This window comes from Labeo rohita, unplaced genomic scaffold, assembly GCF_022985175.1.
Source record: "Labeo rohita strain BAU-BD-2019 unplaced genomic scaffold, IGBB_LRoh.1.0 scaffold_302, whole genome shotgun sequence".
Taxonomy (NCBI): domain Eukaryota; kingdom Metazoa; phylum Chordata; class Actinopteri; order Cypriniformes; family Cyprinidae; genus Labeo; species Labeo rohita.
The window spans coordinates 50,155-73,183 of NW_026129220.1; the positions used below are offsets into that span (position 1 = coordinate 50,155).

General features: G+C 36.7%; 1 pseudogene; it reads left to right on the top strand.

Annotated features, from left to right (window-relative positions):
• LOC127160243 (NACHT, LRR and PYD domains-containing protein 3-like) overlaps positions 1-23,029 on the top strand; it is a 50,614-nt pseudogene that overhangs the window by 22,053 nt on the left and 5,532 nt on the right.

Genomic DNA, 23,029 nt, shown 5'->3' on the forward strand with positions numbered 1-23,029 from the left:
CAGCAGAGGGAGCCCTTACCCATGAACTGACTGTTGCTGCTCCCTCTGCTGCCTCGTTGGTTACTTCCTGTTTGGTGGCCATAAAAGGAGGCCATTACCAAACAGGAAGTTGTGAAGTATTGTTTTGCTATTGCGGACTCTACCAAGCGTTTATCCCTGTTTTCATTGCCCTGTTTTTGTCATTGCCATGGTTTTGTTTTATTGTCATAGTTTTGCTTTTGTTTCTCGCCATAGTTCTGTCTAGTTTTTTGCCATCGTTCTTTGCCTTGTTTATTTGTTACTTTTTTGACGGCTCATTTGGACTTAGACCTTCTGCCTGTTTATATTGGATTACGCTATTGTTTTGCCCTGGATATACCTGTTTGTTGGAGATTGACCTTGCCTGGCTTGACTACGATCTGTTCAATAAAGCTCGCACGTGGATTTTACACGCTTCGCAGAGTCCTCATTGCAGTTAGTGGATAATTCAGTAGCAAAAGTTACTTTAGAAAAATCATGAGTGCACAATTTTATAAAATCTAAAGTTTTAGTGAAAAAAAAAAAACATTACTGAACATTGTGAATAAGTGTAAGACTAAATCTTGTAAAATGTTACACATTGCTTTTTGTATTGTTGTAAAATACATTCATGAAAAACAATTAATATAAATATATATAAATATGTACTATCAATTAAATTAGTTTATTAAGCCTTTTATTTTAACAGTTTTAAATTTCAGTTACTGTGCTTGTGAAGAACAATTCATAGCGCTCTCTACTCCAGTGTTGTGATCTAAAAGATAGATCATTAGAAATTCACACGATTTAGAAACCGCACAAAACTCCAGCAAGATAAAGTCATTTGATGCAAAACCATTTATCTTTATTTACAGATCAAGTATAACATTATTAGGAACATTTAATCATCTTGGATTTTATTGTCTTGACTGTCATAACGGAATGTGACACACAGTTTGAATACTGAATGGAGGATGTGGAAAGGTGTGTTTCATGTCCACCTACATGTGGAGATCAAATATTATCCATTTTCAATCAAGCCAAATTCAGATTTTTATTTTTTTATTTTTTTTAACAAAAATGAAAAAAGGTGCTGCTTTTCTCATATTTCTACTTTGAGTATTAAATCAGGAAAACAAATTATTGCAGGCTGAATGCAAATGAAAATACAAAATCCTCTTCAATAGTTAAGGTTGAAAATTTTATAGTAATATTTATAGTACTAAAATATTCTCTCAAGTAGTTTTAGGAATATTTATGGGAATATTTGGGACCTATTTGTTGAGTCAAATCTGAAGTCATTTCAGTTTGAGTCTGTAGTCTATTACAATTGGACGTGACTCTGAGTCACTCTTTGTGCCTGGTTTAATAATTGATATCTATGATATGTATTACATCTGTTTTTCAGCAATTACATTGGACACATGGTCAAGCACTAATAGCTCATCTTTAATTTTCTGTATATTCTCTGCAGTGTTTCCGGCTGTGGTATTACACAGAAAGGCTGTGCTGCTCTGATTTCAGCTCTGAGATCAAACCCCTCACACCTGAGAGAACTGGATCTGACCAGAAATACACCAGGAGACGCAGGAGTGAAGCTGCTCTCTGCTCTACTGGAGGATCCACACTGTAAACTGGAGAAACTACAGTGAGTCTCATCACATCTCAGTAACTATAAGGTTTCAAGTAAAAAGCAAAATTACTCAGATATGTTCTATAGCAGTGGTTTTGATTGTTGTTCTCTCACCCTCAGTCCAAACCTCTTTTTTTTTAATGAATGTTTGTTAATTAATTAATTACAGTGTTATTAATTGTGATATTTTGATGGAGCCTTTTTTCAAAACCAGCACTGTAGTGACACGAGTCACCTCCGAGTTTTCAGGCAAATGAATATTGAATGCAATTTCCAAAGGGAAAATATAGAAATATTGAGGTGACAACGATGGCCTCACCAGTATGGGGCAAAATGTCCACAATATTGATACATGTCACGGCTGTGTAGAGTAAGACGAGTAACGACGGAATATAACGAAAAGTCTTTAATAATAATCCACAAATGGTAACTCCATGCAGACACAGAAGGGAAACACACACGCCAACATAACTTTAACATCCAACAACCGAACACTGAACAGAATCCAACATATAAACGAGTGCTAACAATACAACGACAGGTGTGAGTGATTAACCAATAATTACTTAACAAGAAATGGAACAGGAAAGACCATATATGGACACACGAGGGAGAAACCAACAAAACAGTCCAAATGGGGGTGCGACACAGGGCAAAACCAACACAAACAGTCCAAGGGGTCTGACAATACAAATATTTCAACTAAAGTAATATGTTTTGCATAATATCTAAATTAATTCTAAAAATAAATAAATAAATAAATGGTACAAGCAATGCTTGTATCATATAATACCAAAATAATTTATTTTTGTTTTGATTATGATTCTGATAATTTACTTTTTAATTTAATTAATAATTTAATTAACTGAGTACATTGCAAAATGGATTTATTTAAATAAAAATACAGGTATTTTTTTATTATAAAGAAAAAGATTGTGAAGGATTCTTACACTGCTTGAAGATCCCATAATAACTTAATATGGCTGGTTTCAAAACAGAAGCCTGTAATTTTAACGATTCTTATTTGCTACCTAAGTCTGTAATAATTTTAAATGTGCCTTTTACATAGGTCCATCTTTAGCCCAATTGTAAACTACCACACACAAGTCACAAAATATAAATGATCAAATTGACAAATATTTATCCAATTAACGAGTAACAGATTTACAAGTATTCAGTGGCACCAAGACTTGAATATTTTAATCTGTTTGAAGAGTAATTCTTTAAGAGGGGACAGCATTCATAAATGCTATTTTACCTAATTCTGTGTGAGAAAAAAAAAAATCCCTGCCCTCTCAACCACCCCACAATCTTAAAAAAAAAAAAAACACGAGTAATATGTTACCCAGTTGGATGTTGTACTGGGACATTTTCAGGAAATACAAAAAATAGGTCAATGTCTTTTTGTTGTTGTTGTTGTTGTCAAAATTTTGTTACATTCAAGCTATGGACAAAATAAAAAAGGGCTTGAACCCAGCTTTTCCCTAAAAAAGGGAAAATTTCACCATGTGTTGGGTTTTCCTATATTTCATCAAATTATTGCTCATATAGCACTACAAAAGGTTTGAAGAATGAGAATGATAAACTAGTTCAGTATCGGGAATCATGTGGGTAGAGTGCATTTAAATTAGTTTCTTAGCTTGTGCTTGTGTTGGCAAGTTGAAATGTCTATATCACTGATCCTGGTGTATAGAAACATTTTTCTCATATAAACAAACACACAAACACACTCTTACCCTAAAATTTAAAAACAATCTCTGAGATCATTCATGTTCTTCACTCTCTGCAGGCTGATTTACTGCAGTATTGGAGAGGAAGGCTGTGCTGCTCTGATTTCAGCTCTGAGATCAAACCCCTCACATCTGAAAGAACTGGATCTGAGCTACAATACACCAGGAGACTCAGGAGTGAATCTGATCTCTGCTCTACTGGAGGATCCACACTGTAAACTAGAGAAACTTTGGTGGGTGTTATTATATTATTGAACACAAAAACTGTGTGAAAATATTGGCAAACAAAGTTTTAAAGGGATAAAAAAGGGATAGTTCACCCAAAAATGAAAATTCTGTCATCACTTCAAGTCATTTCAAAACAGTATTACTTTCTTCTGTGTAAAATAAAAGAAGATATTTTGAAAAATGTCTTTTGTCCACACAGTGGAAAGCAATAGTACCAAAACTTTGGTTTCCAACAATATTCAAATATCATCTTTTGTTTTTTCACAGAATAAAGAAGGTCATTCAGGTTAGAAACAAAAGAGAAGTAAATTATGACTATTGGTTATTATGTTTGGGTGACAATCCTTTAAGAATCAAAATGTAAATTATCAAATACAATGATTATACTGAATGTGCCCAAAACAAACGTATATTTGTATATACACTTATAGACCATTGAACAACAAAATACAAGTGTAAGCCAAAATTAATTAAATTTGCAGTGATTAATTGGCAGCAGCTTCACCTATAAATTACTGTATATTTTAGCTTTTTTTTGCTGTATATAAAATTACAGTGTAGTATAATGTGTGTGTGTATATATATATATACATATATATATATATATATATATATATATATATATATATATATATTAGGGATGTAAGGTCCACGCAATTGGCCCAAGGAAGGTATCCAATGGTGGCCGAAGGTTTCTTGCGTGTTGGGTCTTTTCAGCGCGCAAAGTTATTAATTTTATATTAAATTCAAATCTGACTCCATTTTATGATCTAATCTGACTCCATTTTATTATGACCTCGAATATAGGTTAGAATGTCAATCATTATAGGTCCTTCATAGGATAATTGATCTAGACATCTGATGATTCCATTTGCTCTTTAATATCATTGTACTCGTTCATTCGGGTGCTCATGTCGCTCAAAGATATCGCTTCGGCCGTTAGCGTACCTTACGGTCACATTCTCATCAGTCTTGTATATTAGACAGAGGTAATTGACTAATACTTTAGACGGCCGCCCCTATGCTTGCTCATTCTAAAAGTACCTTTGTTTAGTCCCCATAGATCTGTGCACACTTGAATAAAGCAACATTATCTCTAGTCAGAGGTCACGACCACTACTATAGATATAAGCCGACCAACATTACTTCTCCGATAGTAGCTTTGGTTTGGTCATGCCATGGTCTCCCATGTACACTTAGCTAGAGTAATATTATAGTAAACAGAGGTTGGGCTCACCCTATTTAGGTTGGTCGAACAACTTTCAGTTGACCTAAACGGAAATACCCTTTTAGCCCTTACAGTCTAAGTACACTTGAACTAATACCAAGTGTTAGCCAGATCTCTAAAGATACAGCTGGTATGCCTTATGCTCCATCTCAACTGAATTTTAGTCCATTACTAACTTGATGCAGGAAATGCGGTAACAAGGATACATCGTAATCTACTAGAGTCAATAATTACAGAGCAAATAAGAATAGATTCAAATGTAACAATTTATTAGCAGTCAGGTAAATATGTATTATGTCAATTATACAGCCAATTCAAAGATCAAATCAATACAAGAAATCTCCAAGATGAGTCTAGGAGTAAGATGCATACCTGACTTGAGAAAAATACATAGTATGAAGTGTGTCAACACACTTCGTACTATGGGCTTATTCTGGCTACAGAAAAGTCCTGATCTTCTTGCTACACTTCTTTAAGTACTTCAGACCCAGACAGACTTCTCCTGAAATGGAGACAGGAACTAACAATTTGAATTTGCATTGATCAAGTCCTAGACTTGATCGTTTACACCTTTTGGGGACAGATGGTAATTTGCATGAAAGACACTGGGAAATAGTACAACCTTAACAGTGAGCAATATATCTCTGAACTCTTAGGATCTGTTTACCTTTTAGTTTACTTCTTGTGAAAATGAGACAATTGTACCAGACACACAGTGTCAGCTGATACTAAACATGACTATGGATATCACTTGTACTCATGTAGAACATTATATTATGCTATTGACCAGTCTAAGTGAGCTGAGTGAGAGGAGATGGGTGAGGGGAAGTGGATGGAAGGAATAGGTGGATAGGGACTTTTCTCACATCTTCTCTCAGTGAGATGTGGAAACAAATCTCTATATCTTAATACACTGTGTGTGTATTGTCCGTCTCAGAAGATCAAAGTGTCTGAGGTTCTGTAAATCTTACAGGGATGTGACGAGATCCTGCATAATTAATTGTTAAAGTTCGCAGTTTTGATTGAAACACCCACGCAATCTTATTCCTAAATGACAACGATTCAGCTACAGTAATGTGCAAAAGTCTTAGGCCACTAGTATTTTCATCAGCTAAAAAATGGTTTAAAGTCAGTTCAAGTCTGTCTTTTGCTGTAGTGTGTCAGTAGGAAATATCAGTTTACATTTCCAAACATTCATTTTGCCATTAATCGTAATAATCCATTGAGATTTTTGTTTGCACAAGGAGTTTGACAACAGCGCGTGCTCTGCACAGAGATCTGATCTCATCATCATCCAGTCTGTCTGGAATGACATGAAGAAACAGAACAAACTTAGACAGACTAAATCCAGAAGAACTGTCACAAAGACTCCAGGATGCTTCAAGAAACCAACCTGCAAAGCTGTAGCACTGTTAAAAGTTGTAGGCATTTGTGTAAAAAGGCTGTAAAATGAGGATGCTTTCATAAATAGATTTTCTTTATCAATTACCTTCTATTAACTAATTGAAATCAACATTTGCTGTGACCATTCTTTGCGTTTACAGCAGCTTTTGCCCTAGGTGCACTTGCGCAAAATTTTTCAGGTAGCTTTGCAGGTAGGTCTCTTGAAGCATCTTCTAGACATTGCCACAGTTCATCTCGATTTACTCTGTTTCAGTTTGTTCTGTGTCTTCATGTCATTCCAGGAAGACTGGATGATGATGAGATTAGATCAGTGTGAAGCACTGGCTGTTGTCAGACTCCTTGTGCAAACAAAAATCTGATTATTACAATTAATGGCAAACAGAATGTTTGGAAATGTAAACCGATATTTTTTACTGACACACTACAGCAAAAGATAGAAATAACTTACTTTAAACCATTTTTTAGCTGGTGAAAATACTAGCGGCCTAAGACTTTTGCACAGTACTGTATGGCTATTATGACTGTTTCACATCGTGAGTGTCAGTGGAGTGTGAGAAGCAGGTTTTGTTGCTGGCCATGTTAATGAATCAGAGGGTCAGCCATCATCATGCTTCCGATGTGTACAGTGTCATTCACTGATATGGGTCGTGACAAAACGCGCTGCTCACGCTCCACTGACACTTACGATGTGAAACAGGTGTTAAAGACATCATTATTTTCCTCCCTCGTGTTTGGAAAGGCGTAAATTGACATCGGATTGGGCTAGGAGTTTGATCGATGTCTCTTTGGACAGATCTGATTGGGGGCTTTTCAGACATTTGACATACTTCTTGCACACAGAAGTAGTAATTGGAGCAGAAATGTGACCTAATTGTTTGTTTGTTTACATAAGTAATTTCTATTGTCTTGATTGTTTTGATAATTATTTTCTGTAATTTGTTAGATCAATGAAATAATCATATTTTGGTGAATGAGAGCTTTCATTTGATATACACTACCGTTCAGTTTGGGGTCAGTACATTTTTATTGTTTCTTTTTTTTCTTTTTTCTTTTTTTTTTAAGAAATTAATACTTTTATTCACCAAGGATGTATTAAGTTAATAATTAAAAGTTTATTAAAAGTTAATAATAAATAATTTAGATTGTTATAAAATATTTATATTTTGAATAAACACTGTACTTTTTAAACTTGTTATTCATGAAAGAATCCTGAAAAAAAAAAATTACAGGTTCCAAAAAATATTTGGCAGCACAACTGCTGATATTATCCAACATTGATCATTCTAATAATAAATCCGCATATTAGAATGATTTCTGAAGGATCATGTGACACTTAAGACTGGAGTAACAGCTGATAAAAATTCAGCTTTTCATCACAGGAATAAATCCAATAGTGAAACAAGTCTTTATGAATTGAGACACTGACTCCTTCATTGAATTTTATTTTTTATTTTGTTCAAATTAATTAATAGTTTTAAAAGCCTTAAGCAATGAACATTTTGTCAGAACCACTAGTAAATTACATTATTTTATTTATTTATTTATTTATTTATTTTTTCAGAATCGTGAGAGAATCATAATCTCCAATTTATAATATATATATATGTATATATATATATATATATATATATATATATATATATATATATATATATATATATATATATATATATATATATATATAGTTTGTAAAATGGCACAGCTTTTTAAATATCTGAAAGTACACTCTTAACATCAGTCAGTCAAGCATTATAATATGATAATGATAAAACTTTAGTAATTAGAACTTGGTAACCATGTATGAATGCATATTAGTCACTTTAACTGAACTTAGGACTGATGGTGGTGCTTTTTTGGTCATTCGGTTTTTTTTGTAAAAAAAAAAAAAAAAAAAGGGGGGGGGACTAACAATAAAACTGATGATAATAATAATTGTATTACTACTACTACTAATAATAATTTCTGCCATAATAAAAAAAAACCTCTACCATTAAGAACAATATAAAACACACTAAGGATTAATGAGCTGCTGGGTTCATGAATATTAATCAGGTTGTGTGCATTAGCTTGAACTGATTTGCTGAAATCAAAACAGGGCCGATAATAGGTGAGCACCAGCCAATGAGATTGTCGCTTGTGCATTAGTTCCGCCTACTACCGAAGAAACCAGCAGTTCTTAAAAGCTGCTGAAGAATTACAAAGGAACTCTGTTATTTTGACAGGAAAATATGACAAAGAATATTGTTTACATGTAACGTGTCAGTTCAGCATGGTATGTAAGACTCTCTCGCTCGCTCTCTCTTTGTGTGTGTGAGACAAAGCGACTGCGAGTCATGCGCCTTCACACTAAAGTTTACGGTACATCAAATACAGGTACACTGCACATCCATTGAGATGAATTGAAAAATGACACAGATCACTTGACAGAGAATGAAACTCTGAAACGCTCAGTCAGTGTTTGACAAGTGAAAATATATCTGTGCTAAACTTATACTCTACTTTTACTCACACACTGGCGAGTAAAATCTGAGAATTGATTATCCAGTGGCTAATATTAGACATCATTTAGTCGCCCAGAGTAAAGATTTAGTCACATATGCAAGTGATTTACTCACAATGTAGAGGTTGTTTTTCCGCTGTCAGGTTTGCACCTCTCACTCTTAGATTCATCTTTGAACAATTGATGTTATGTATTTATTAGGGATGTAATGATATCAAAATCTTACGATACGATAATATCACGATATGAAGTCCACAATACAATATTATTGTAATATTAAAAAAAAGAAATAAGAAAAAAAAAGACAAACAAACACTTGGGGAAAACATGAACATTTTGAAAATTTTAAAGATAAATTCTTCTATCTAATGCACTTTGAGAGTTCAAAATTCAGAACAACAACAAAATGTTCTTAACTAAGAAAACTTAAGTCAGAAAGAAGTCAGTGAATTGACTTGTACCTGAACTTTAAAGGGAACCCAGCACTCTTTTTATTTGTAGTTTACTGTCTCACTCTAAAATACATTCACACTTTTATTTTAGGAGGCCAAACAAATTAGTATGTTATAATAATAACCTTTTTAATAACAGTTTCGAATGGACTGATTGGAGTGTTTTTGAAGCTGCTGCCACCGATCTGGATGAGCTTACAGAGACTGTAACATCCTATATCAGTTTTTGTAAAGATATATGCATTCCTACCAAGACTTATTTAACATTTAACAATGATAAGCCATGGTTTACAGCAAATCTCAGACATCTTCGTCAGGCCAAAGAGGATGCCTACAGAAAAGGGGATAGAGTCTTGTACAATCAGGCCAGGAACACACTGAACGAGGAGATTAGAGTGGCTAAAAGGACCTATGCAAAAAGGTTAGAAGATCATTTCACTTCAAACGACCCAGCCTCAGTGTGGAAAGGTCTGAAAGCTATCACAAACTACAAGACGAGATCCCCCAGCACTGAGGTGAATCAACAACTTGCTGAAGACCTGAATGAGTTTTATTGTAGATTTGAAACCCCCCACACTCGTTCTGACCATCTCCTTACACAACTATTAACACCTCCAACAAACCCCTTCTCCCCCCCTCCTGCACTTCAGATTAGTGAAGAAGATGTGCGCTAGGTCTTCAGAAAGAACAAAAGAAGAAAAGCACCAGGCCCAGACGGTGTGACACCAGCCTGTCTGAAAACCTGTGCTGATCAGCTGGCACCCATCTTTTCACAGATCTTCAACAGGTCTCTGGAGTTGTGTGAAGTTCCATCATGCTACAAATGCTCCACCATCATCCCTGTCCCAAAGAAACCCAAAATTACTGGACTTAATGACTGCAGACCTGTGGCGTTAACGTCTGTCATCATGAAGTCATTAGAAAAACTGGTTTTAGCTTACCTGAAGGACATCACTGGACCCTTACTGGACTCCCTGCAGTTTGCTTACAGAGCAAACAGGTCCGTGAATGATGCAGTAAACATGGGACTGCACTTCATCCTGCAACATCTGGACAAACCAGGGACTTATGTGAGGATCCTGTTTGTGGACTTCAGTTCGGGCTTCAACACCATCATTCCTACACTCCTCCAGACCAAACTAAACCAGCTCTCTGTTCCTAGCTCTATTTCTCAGTGGATCACCATCTTTTTGACAGGTAGGCAACAGCTAGTGAGAATGGGGACATTAATGTCAAGTAGCTGCACCACGAACACTGGCATTCCTCAGGGTTGTGTTCTCTCTCCACTGCTCTTCTCCCTGTACACCAACGACTGCACCTCTAAAGACCCCTCTGTCAAGCTCCTGAAGTTTGCAGATGACACCACACTCATCGGGCCTCATTCAGGATGGTGAAGAGTCTGCTTACAGACAAGAGGTTGAGCAGCTCGCTGTCTGGTGCAGTCTTAACAACCTGGAGCTCAACACACTCAAAACAGTGGAGATGATCATAGACCTCAGGAGAAACCCCCCTGCTCTCCCCCCTCTCAGCATCATGGACAGCATTGTGGCTGCAGTGGAGACATTCAAGTTCCTACGGTCCATCATCTCCCGGGACCCTAAGTGGGACACTCACATCGACTCCATTGCAAAAAAGGCCCAACAAAGATTGTACTTCCTTCAACAGCTGAGGAAGTTCAACCTGCCACAGGAACTGCTGAAATGGTTCTACTCAGCCGTCATCGAATCTGTTCTTTGCACATCATTAACTGTCTGGTTTGGCTCAGCTACAGAATCAGACACCAGAAGATTACAGAGAACGGTTCGGACCGCCGAGAGGATTATTGGTGCTCCCCTGCCCACCCGTCAAGAACTGTATACATCCAGAGTGAGGACAAGGGCTTAGAAAATCACCCTGGATACCCATGTCATCCCCTTTTTGAACTTTTGCCATCTGGTCGGCGCTACAGAGCCACAAATACCAGGACAGCCAGACAGAACAGTTTCTTCCCTCTGGCAATATACCTTATGAACAGTTAAATGTTCCAGACAAATGTTCCATTTTTTTATTCTCAACTTATATTATTTTCTCTGTGTTGTTGTTGTCGTGTCTGTGCACTGGAAGCCTGTGACACCAAAACAAATTCCTTGTATGCGTAAGCATACTTGGCAATAAAGCTGTTCTGATTCTGATTCTGATTTTTTTTAATCATTATTGTTATTCCTATGACAGTAATAGCCATATATTGTAAAACAGTTGCACTGTAAAATAAATGAAAATTATTATTTCATAGGTATATTATTTTTGCTTTACACTACAGTAAGGAATTACAATACTTGTAAATCCTAATTTCTACACTTCAAAGAGATATGTTGAATTTAGACTGTAGTAACATTACCCATGTAAACCACTAGTTGTCAGCAATTCATACTGCACTTTTAAGCTTTCATTTTGATGGAAACAGCAGTAGAGCTTTTATTTTGTTGGAAAACTCCAGCTTCATTAAAAACAGGCTTACAAAAAATTATTTGTGTCTCACTACAAATCTAGTGAAATGCTGTAATATAAAAATTTCAGATTTTCCATCATGTATTATAAAGGATTCATATAAAACTGTGGATAAAGCTGAAATAATAGACTGTTTAAACAAAACCTTTTGTGGTCTCTGGTACACTTCATGAGTCAAATAATTCAACCTGTGATAACTTCTTAACTGTTTACTCTAGTGTAAATCATTTTAAGGTAGACCAAGTATTTGATTTTAGCGCAGTAACAGTTTCAAAGGTAAATAAGGCACTTAAATCTTCAAAAAGTAAGAAACAGGCTGGTGATAAGTTGAATCCACATTTTTTAAAGTTGGCAGTAGTGTTGTCACAATACCAATATTTTGACTTCGATACGATGCCTGACTATAAAATATCATGATACTACTACTGAACCGATACTACGAAAAAAAAAACATGAAAACAGGAAAAGTAATTGAATAACAGATGATCCAAATGGAGATCATAGTTATTTTATCTATTAAAACAAAGCATTTAATCCCCCTTTAAGAATTAATTAATTAATTTAAATAAAATAAAATAAAATAAAATAAAATAAAATAAAATAAAATAATCATCATTTGCCAGTGCCACTACACAGGATTATGGTGAACAACTACCGATCCTACAGGTGCATAGAGATCTTTGCTACACTGGTAAGTTAGCTTAAAGGATAAACCAAATCTTATTTCATGATATAGTCATTTTAATTTCACAACAACAATTTATATCATGACAGTCATTTTTTGTTATTTCATCTTTGTTATTAGTAATAAGAACCAGATGCAAGTAACAAACTAAAGGACAACTACAATAAAACAAAGGCAAAAATAAAATAAAGAGGGCTCTATAAAATCTCTATTATTTCATCCTAAATTCCATTTGAATTTTTCTAGACTCTATTTTAATGGTTACATAAAAAATGATCAAAAAACATGTCTAATTAATTGAAATCATGAATCTTGCAGAAATTAACAGCAATTTATTAAAAGTTTAATTTTATTATTTTTCTCAAATTCAGTTTTTTATATGGATTCTATTTTAATCGTTTCATTACATTTTAATGATCAAAAGCATGTCTAATGAATTTATAAAGGATAATTAGACTTGATAAAGAATTTATTTATTATTGGCTTTTTATTTCTTTTTTTCAGATATACTGTGTTGTGTATTCACAATTTTCTGGTCATTTTTTATTTTTTTCTGGTAAATATTCCTTAAACATTGTTTTATTAATATTTTTATTAGTAGTAGAAGTACTATTTTTACATTAAAGTGCCCCTATTATGCGTATTCAAATATGATCTTTCATGTAGTGTGTCATGTAGCTGTATGTGAACATAAACTATCTGCAAAGTTGTGAAGCCGACAGTGCACGATACATAAAGTTATTGTCTATCAAAAAAAAAGAGTCGACTCACATTTGCCTAAACGAGTCGTCAGGATTTCAAATCTTTGTCTGTTACGGCCACACGTCACGAAGTAACAGATTTGCATAATGTCCACCCACGTTCTACGTCGCGAACAACTTGCCCGCCCATACATTTCCATGTGGTTTACGTCACATGGAAATTTACATGTACATTATACGGAAGACGCTGTATCATACATTGTGAGTAAAACTGTTTTATATTCACTTCCAAAAGATGATGAATCTACAAAGATTGTATTTTCTAGCGATCGTTCAAAATACGTAGTTGTGTATGTTATGTTGTGTAACAACCCTGCACATGTCATGCTAACCGGCTAAATCACGCTTCTGTAGTTCTGCTGTTCAGCTGTGGACCCACTGTAGTCTGACAATTTGTGATTGATGCAGCTTGACTGTCTGTCTGTCTGTCTCATTAGTTTAAGTGATGATAAAGGATGGCGCACGAAGCGGCTTTCACACCGAATGCGGAAAGCGCTGTGCTATGAAACCCATTCGTTTCAATGTCTTCTGCCGCGCGAGGACGGCTTGTTTCGGTCTCGACCAAAGCGGACACGCAGCGGAGCGCACTGCGGACAAAGTTCAAATGTGTTGTTCAAATAAACTTTTGCCGCTGCGCTCTGAAGGGCTGCACTGAACCCAGCGGCCAGCGCAGCGCTTTCTGCGTTCAGTGTGAAAGCCGCTTAATGCATCATACAGTGTTGAAGTTTACAACATAGAGGTGTGCCCGGTTCGCTTACATAAGCAAATTGCAAGCACTTTCCACGGTAGCCCGTGCTAACTTGTCGATCAGCCACTTCAACCGTTTCATCGTCAGACTCTGGCTGGAATTGTTATGGTAAAATCGATGCCATCTTTTCTATGTATTTACAAGTATCCAGGCCTGTCAATCAGTTATGGCAATGGGCGTTTCGTTTTCCGACACGCTGTACGGGGTAGACCAATCATAAAGGACTGCGCCATCTGACCAATCACAGCAGTGAGGGCTCACGGAAAGGAGGGGTTTAGAGAGACTGATTCTTCGAACTGCTTCGCACGAGTCGTTTAGGAATCATTTAAAAATGGGGTAAAATTAAATCTATTTTTGGAGAAAACTGAAGTGTTTTTTGACCTTGCATACATGTAAACCTGTTTTGGGAGTCTATTAAAACAATATTAGCAACCTTTAAAATGGCATAATAGGGGCACGAGACAAACTCAGTCAAATGTCTTTTATAATTTATTCTTTGCAAAGAAGGTCAGACAGTCATACAGAAACACAGGTTACTGCAGAGTGCGACCCAGAAGGGAGGGCTCACTCCAATTTATATCTCTTCCCTAGCCTTCAAGGTTACATCTCCTAACTGGTAACTTTCCACACATAGTAAGAGTCAGACAAATACATTCTGCTATGTCATACTCCCAAGATTCAAATCTTTATATTTAGGGCCCTAACACCCTTCTCTTATGTCATTCTTATAGCAGGTTTAAATAAAGCAGACCCTTACACAATATTCCATAAGCACATAGATGAGTAAAATGAATTTTTCTTTCACAATTTCCCCCTTTTTATCATTCATTGATAACTACTCACTAAATTCATTACTACTCACACTACTATTAAATTTAAAATGTTTGATTACAATAATGGTTAGAATAATCCTAAATCACCACATTCGCTATCTGTGAGCCGGGCTAAACGAATAAGCACTGTTATTGCATTCCTGACATGGGTCAGACCCTCAGTCACTACACAGACACCAAACATGAGTGTTGCTTACAATTTCAAATCTCAAAGCAAATTTAAGTCATCACATCACATTTATACTCTTCATTTCTGATTTTCATATAATTGATCACCCTCTTAAATTTGTGAAATAAGAGAAAACATGCTAAGGTTGTTTTTGTGGGTACAGGCCCTGGTTTTCTTGCAAGCAAAAGTGATTATATATTTATAGATATAGATATAGATTATCATTATCATAGGCTTATCATCAAAACTAAATGCCCCATACTTTCAATACCAATTATTGTCTCATTAAGTCATTTAATGCATTTCACTGTAACTTCTACTATCGTTAGCTCATCTTCACCCATGTTCAAAAACATGTTATTAAGATGTAGATCAAATTTAACCATTTAATGGGATATACTAGTTTTCACCAGTCTCTGTACTGAGCTGGATACAAGCTGAAAAATACATGGTAGGCCTAGTAACAATCCTCCTGCCAAAACTGGTAACACAGTATTACACAGCCCGTATCCCCATTCTCCCCACAAATTTGCTAACCATTTAAACCATTAATTGTTTGCTTGTTCAGGCTCTTTTACGGCCATTTTCATGTGAGTAAAAGCACTTTGTATTTAAACCAGACTCTGGCATTTGTTGACATGTGCCTCAAATCTCTTTACTCCATCTGCTCCTCCTCCTGGGTGTAGATGGGACTTTTCTGCAGTGGTTGGCATGAATCCACGTGGTTCTTTCTTTCACAGCCGTATGGGTGATCAGAAGCACCTTTAACAGCCCCAGCCACCTTTTTGCTTTCCAGCTCTTTCTCCTCAGGTCTTATACCACCACAAAGTCACCAGGTTTGATGTTGTGCAAGTGGGTCTCACTTTCCCCTGGGTGGCTTTCACCTGCACACAGACATTAGACAACAGAGAAGACATTTCCTTGCAGTAACTCAACATGTCATGCTCACACAATTCTGTTGATGGCAGCTGTTGTTTGCCCCCTTTCATTCCCATAAATGGTGGTCTATCAAAGAGAATTTCAAATGGGCTCAGGTTTACCCTGGATCTCTTTCTCATTCTCATGTCCATGAGAACAATTGGGAGCGCCTTAACGCATGTCAATCCAGATTTCTTCACAACATTAGGCCAATTAGTTTTTTTTTTTTCTTATAGCATTTTATCATTTTATCGCTCCACCTGAGCTGAATGTCAGTCAACAGAGCCTTTGCTACTGCTGCTGCTTGGGACATTTTTGTCACTTTTTCCACATTGTGAGTGTTACAAATAACACATCTTTTACAAAAATTTTCTGCGAATGTTGTGAACCCCTTTGTAAACCACAGTTCTTTTAATTTGTACAACCATTCCCCCTTTCGATGCATGGTCTAACCCATGCGTCGTCTTAGCATAATGAGTAAAGAAGTGTCGGGTAAACAAGGCTTGCCATCACAGCTCATCCAAACACCATTGGTCAGTGCACATCCGGATTGTTTCCCCTGGTCTTTCTCTGCTCCTAAAGAAAAAGTCTGCATGCTCTGTAAGTAAGAAGAAACATCAATGTTATTTTCAGATAACATGGTACACTCTGTTTCTTTTGGCTGTTTAGCCACCGCGGCCTTCGCTGCCGCGTCTGCTCTGGCGTTTCCTGTTGATACAGAATCTTTGTTATTTGTGTGTGTTGCACATATACAAATGGCTATCTTATCAGGCAGCAAAATGGCTTCTAGTAAAGCTGCCACTAGAGGAGCATGTAATATTGGGCGCCCATCTGACTTAAAAATTTTCTGTGTTTCCACAGTGCTCCAAAATCATGCAAAACTCCAAAAGCGTAATGTGAGTCAGTGTAAATGGTGACGCATTTGTTTGTCATGAGTTTGCACGCCTCTGTTAAAGCCACAAGCTCTGCTGCTTGTGCTGAATAATTTGATGGCAATGAGCCAGAGGTCACTATTTCAAATTTATAAAAAAAAAATTCTGTCGTTATAGCATAGCCCACTTTATTTTGACCTGTTTGTGGATCTCTGAACATGGAACCATCCACAAAGAGGACGTTTTCGCAATTTTCAAGTGGTGTGTCCAAAAGATCTGGACGTGGCGTACACACTTGATCGAGCGCGGTCAAACAACAGTGATGTTCCTCCCCATCCTCCTCCGTCGGAAGGAGGGTGGCAGGATTCAAGGTTGTGCAGCGTTTAACGGTTATATTCGGCATATCGAGCAAGATAGTATGGTATCGTAACCAACGAGCCGTCGATAAGTGCGATGTTTTTTGTTCTTGCAGAATCATGGACACTGCGTGTGGCACCATCAATGTCAGGTCAGAGTACCCTACAAATTCTCTAGACGCCATTACGGCCTTCTCAGCAGACGCCACTGCCCTCAGACACTGTGGCAGACCTGCTGCTACTGGATCTAACTTGCTTGAAAAATAGGCCACAGGTCGCAGTCTGTCCCCATGATGCTGCAAGAGAACAGAAGTCATAAACCCATTTTTCTCATCCACCATCTGAACAAAAGGCTTAGTTGGTACCGGTAGGCCCAAAGTCGGCGCCAGAGACAGTTGAACTTTAATGTTCACAAATGCCTCGGCCTCCTCCTCTGTCCACTCAATTTTGTCACATGACTTCAACCCCTTCCCTATTCTTAGGGCTCTCAGAGGCTGCTCGAGAATCGCATAATTTGTAATGAATGTCCTACAATATGAACACATTCCCAAAAATGACAACATTTGTTTCTTTGTGATTGGCTTCAGTACATCTTTTATGGCCTGCACTCTTTTGTCAGACAGGGACTTACTGTTGGGTGTTATGACATGACACAAAAATGTTACTTGTTGTTTTACAAACTGTAGTTCTGGCAGGCTGACCTTGTGGCCCTCCTGAGCCAAATGCTTCAGGAGAGAGACAGTGTCAGCCACATGTATTCATCTCTACTAATAAGAAACTAATAAACCTTTAACATATTATAGCAAAGCAGTTCCAGCTGTCAGGGTCAAAGGTTCTAGGCTTCTTTGAAGCACTTTATCTATCGTAGGGGTTGTTTGAGAAACCCTGACTCAAACACGTAAATTTATAGCCTTTTGCCATTGAATTCAAATGCAAACTAGTAGCCACTGTTTTTTGTCCAGTGGCATGCTAAAAAATGCATTAGCCAAGTCTACCACTGAAAAGAATGTTGCATCTTGCTGAATTTGTGACAAGATTGTGTATGGATTTGGCACTGATGGGGCCCTTTGTCTGACAGCTGCATTCACTGCTTGTAAATCTGGGATAAAACACCATTCTGTAGGTTGGCCCTTATCCCTTATAATTTTCACATTAAATATTGGAGTGCGCACTGGAGAATCATTACATGGCACTATTATACCCTCTTTCAAAAGTGACTCAAATACTGGTTTTATACCCAGTATTGCCTCTGCTTTCAGAGGATACTGCTACTGACACGGCCTGTAATCAGATTTTGGAGTGATTACAACCGGTTCACATCCCTTGATCAAACCCACATCATATTTGTGTTTTGCCCACAATTTAGGAGGCACCTCTGCCAAAGCAGGGTGTATGTCTGAGGTGCAAATATTTGCCATGCAATGATTTTCTTTTGTGCTTTTATCAATAGGGGTCACAATTCTATCTACTTTAATGTCATACTTGCAGTCTGACACAAATGCCCCTAAACTCTTACTGTGTTTCATACCCCCACCTATCTCACACCAGTCTGTTGCATGAACAGATTTCTTCACAAATCTCCCTACTTCACACCATGACTGATCCCTGGCCTTGGAAACAGATAAGTGAGGCACAGACTCTCCTGCCACTAGACAAAACGGAAACTGTTTTTCTGTCAGGCTGACTGAAACCGCACACACACTTTCTGTCCAAAACATTTGATCACAGCTCAAAGTTTCACTCTTTTTCTTCTCTAAACCAGTCTTTCTCATATTCATTTTTTTTTTTTTTTTTTTTTTTTTTTCTGGTACGACATGTGATGTGCAATGTAAATTGTCAGACTGCATGATTTGTGTGTTAAACGGCTTTGTTCGATCTTTAGCCAGTTCACACATCATCTGAGCCCAATCATTGTTTTTTAATGCGCCAATCATAAACCCACTGATGCTCAGCTCGCAGACAGCACAATTGGTCCTCCTGTTCTGCCACTCTGACACCCCAGGAGTCTGTGACAAGCACTAAATTTAGTTTACATAAATCTCGACCCATGATGGGTACAGGGCATGCCGGTGAATAAGTGAATGCATGTTTTAACACCCGGCCTCCCTCTGTTTCACAATTCAAAGGCACTGTAAATTTTTCAAAAATTTTATGACCTGATGCAGAAGTGGACTCATTTATTTTATTAGTCAGTACCGGTTGACATGGCAAGTCACATGGTCGTAAACAAGATCTGGTAGCCCCAGAATCTGCTAAAAATTCAACTAATATTCCCTCCACTAACAAGGGGTACTTTGGCATTTTTAGAAACCCCTCACTTTCAAACATTGTTGTACAGTTATCAAAAATTTCATTGTTTAAATCTGAAACACTCAAACATATGCAAGCTTTTTCTTCATTGCAAAGAGCAGTATTTTCGTCACTCAGTTTAGAAACACACAAAGAAAAGCAAGCATTTTCTTCATTGCAGAGAGCAGTGTTTACATCAGTGTATGTGTGTGATATTAAAAGATGTTCACTTCCCTGCACTGTAGCTGTTGACTGCTCACCCGGGACCCCTCCTCCCTGCTCTCCGTCTTTCTTGCCTCAGTCTCCTGCTTGATTTTACTGGTTCTCTGGACATTCTCAGTGACCATCCTTCTTACACAGCCTGCATTTGCTGCACTCTCTGGTCAGATGATCATCAGTCCCACAGATCACACAACCCCGTTGCTTAGCTCAGCCACGGGATAGTGATGATACAGCGTTGGTACATGTGGGAAAATAAACACATCAAAGGGGTTAGTGGATCTATGTGGTGCAGTTACTTTTTCCTCACATTCTTTCTTTTTCATCCCTATGCATCGTGTATGTGTTCTGTTTTGCCGCTTGGTCACGAATTGCCACAAACTTAATATCTGGTTACTTTTCCCAAATCCTCACCGTCTCACCCTTTAATTTATATGGTCATATAAATTCTAATTATATGACCATATATATGTGCTGGTCATATAATTAGAATATCTTCAAAAAGTTTATTTATTTCACTAATTCCATTCAAGAAGTGAAACTTGTATAATGTATACATTCATTCCACACAGACTGATATATTTCAAATGTTTTTTTTTCTTTTAATTTTGATGATTATAACTGACAACTAATGAAAACCCCAAATTCAGTATCTCAGAAAATTTGAATATTACTTAAGACCAATACAAAGAAAGGATTTTTAGAAATCGTGGCCAACTGAAAAGTATGAACATGAAAAGTATGAGCATATACAGCACTCAATACTTAGTTGGGGCTCCTTTTGTCTGAATTACTGCAGCAATGCGGCGTGGCATGGAGTCGATCAGTCTGTGGCACTGCTCAGGTGTTATGAGAGCCCAGGTTGCTCTGATAGTGGCCTTCAGCTCTTCTGCATTGTTGGGTCTGGCATATCACATCTTCCTCTCCACAATACCCCATAGATTTTCTATGGGGTTAAGGTCAGGCGAGTTTGCTGGCCAATTAAGAACAGGGATACTATGGTCCTTAAACCAGGTACTGGTAGCTTTGGCACTGTGTGCAGGTGCGAAGTCCTGTTGGAAAATGAAATCTGCATCTCCATAAAGTTGGTCAGCAGCAGGATGCATGAAGTGCTCTAAAACTTCCTGGTATACAGCTACGTTGACCTTGGACCTTAGAAAACACAGTGGACTGACACCAGCAGATGACATGGCACCCCAAACCATCACTGACTGTGGAAACATTACACTGGACCTCAAGCAACGTGGATTCTGTGCTTCTCCTCTCTTCCTCCAGACTCTGGGTCCCTGATTTCCAAAGGAAATGACAAATTTACTTTTATCAGAGAACATAACTTTGGACCACTCAGCAGCAGTCCAGTCCTTCTTGTCTTTAAATGGTCAAGTGGCCGTCTTTTGGACAACTGTCAAATCAGTAGTCCTCCCCATGATTGTGTAGCCTACAGAACTAGACTGAGAGACCATTTAAAGGCCTTTGCAGGTGTTTTGAGTTACTTCGCTGATTAGAGTGTGGCACCAGGTGTCTTCAATACTGAGCCTTTTCACAATATTCTAATTTTCTGAGATACTGAATTTGGGGTTTTCATTAGTTGTCAGTTATAATCATCAAAATTAAAAGAAATAAACACTTGAAATATATCAGTCTGTGTGGAATGAATGTATACATTATACAAGTTTCACTTCTTGAATGGAATTAGTGAAATAAATCAACTTTTTGAAGATATTCTAATTATATGACCAGCACCTGTATGTAAATTTATTTATTTATTTATTTATTTATTTCATTCCTCATGTGTTTGCTAAATGTTCTATAATTTATTAGTCAGTATATAATACAGCATGTGGTGTATGCCATGTCTGGTTTTATTTGTTTTTGTTAATAAATATTATGTAAGCTAATTTGTCATTGTAGCCTACTCTTTTACTGTTGTTGTGCCTTTTAATTAAGCATAACAATTATTCCATCTTTTGCTTTAGAACTATAAAGTGAAAAGTGTATAGATGTAAGCAAAACAGACAAAGTGAAAGCATCCGAAGCTCGGCTTATAATACAACAAAAGTGAACTTCTTTTTTAAAAAATTCAAATCATAAATAATACTAGCCTACTGATGAGAAAGAAGGGGTTGAACGTTAAACACTTATTGTTTATTTAATCCTAACAAATAAGTTCTTGTTAAAAACTGACTCTTTTTTTAGAGTCAAATCTTTTCTTTCTTTTGAAGCAAGGAAGAGATTGGTAGAAGCTACATTTTTGTCAGTGTTGGATTACTGTGATATCATTTATATTCAGGCACCTAAGCATCGTTTACAGGTGTTGGATTTGGTTTATCATGGAGCATTAAGGTTTATCACAAATTCAAGAGCCCTTATTCATCATTGTTTATTGTACTCTCAGGTTGGTTGGTCGGCGTTGTCAACCAGTAGACTTAAGCATTGGTACTTATTTATATATAAAATCATTTTAGGTTTACTTCCTTTGTATTTACAGCAGAATATCATTCGAAAAAAGTTGTAAATTATGGGCTTCGCTCACAAGACTATTGTCTTTTAATCATCCCTAAAGTCTGTACTAATATCAGCAGACATTTAGTTATGCTGCTCCATTTGACTGGAATCAATAACAAGATAAGTTATGCTTAAAAGAGTTGGTATCACTAAATGATTTGAAATGTATTTTAAAGGATTTAGTTTTAGAGTCATTTGATTGTAAATGTTCTGAGTGATTTGTGTATAATTCTGTATAATGTATTTGTTTAATGTGTAACTAAATGTGCTCATTTATCTTGGCCAGGACCCTCTTGTAAATGAGATTGTAAATTTCAAGAGTTTTACTTTCTGGTTAAATAAAGGTTTAAAAGATAATGTGCCAAAGCATAATGGCCCAAAACACAACTTTAAAGATGTTTTATGTAAAACTAAGAAGTTTAAATATATTTTAAAAACTACACATTTTGCCCAGAAGACCTATTGTTTCATATCGTCATATGACTACAATAATATAGAGGCAGTTTTGTTCTCGCCATAACATGATATTGACAATACCATTACTTCCCTAGTATTTATTATCTCTGAATTGGATTCATATTTTTTAATTATATAATTATCAAGATACTGTCACACATAGTTGTCCAAGCAGATGAGGATAAAGAAGATTTAGCAAAAAAAGTCTTTAATGACACATTCAGAAGGTAAATCCAATAACGACCAACACAAACATACAACTGATGTATTACTGAGAACAGACAAACTGAACTGAAACAAGAGAAACTTAAATACCAAGAAAATGAGGGAAATAATGACAAACACTTATGAGATTAAATGAATCACCATGACAAGTGATAAGAGAGCAGGAAAACTGTTTTTTGTGCTAGTTCGCACAGCTTTTATTTGAGAGTGTCACTATGTCCTACAAAGCATTCTTATGAATATAAGCAGCGGCATTTAGACTGTGTGTTCCTCTGTGCCTGCGCTATGTTGGGTGGCGATACACACAGCCTATTTGTTGTCTGTTTGGGAGCGA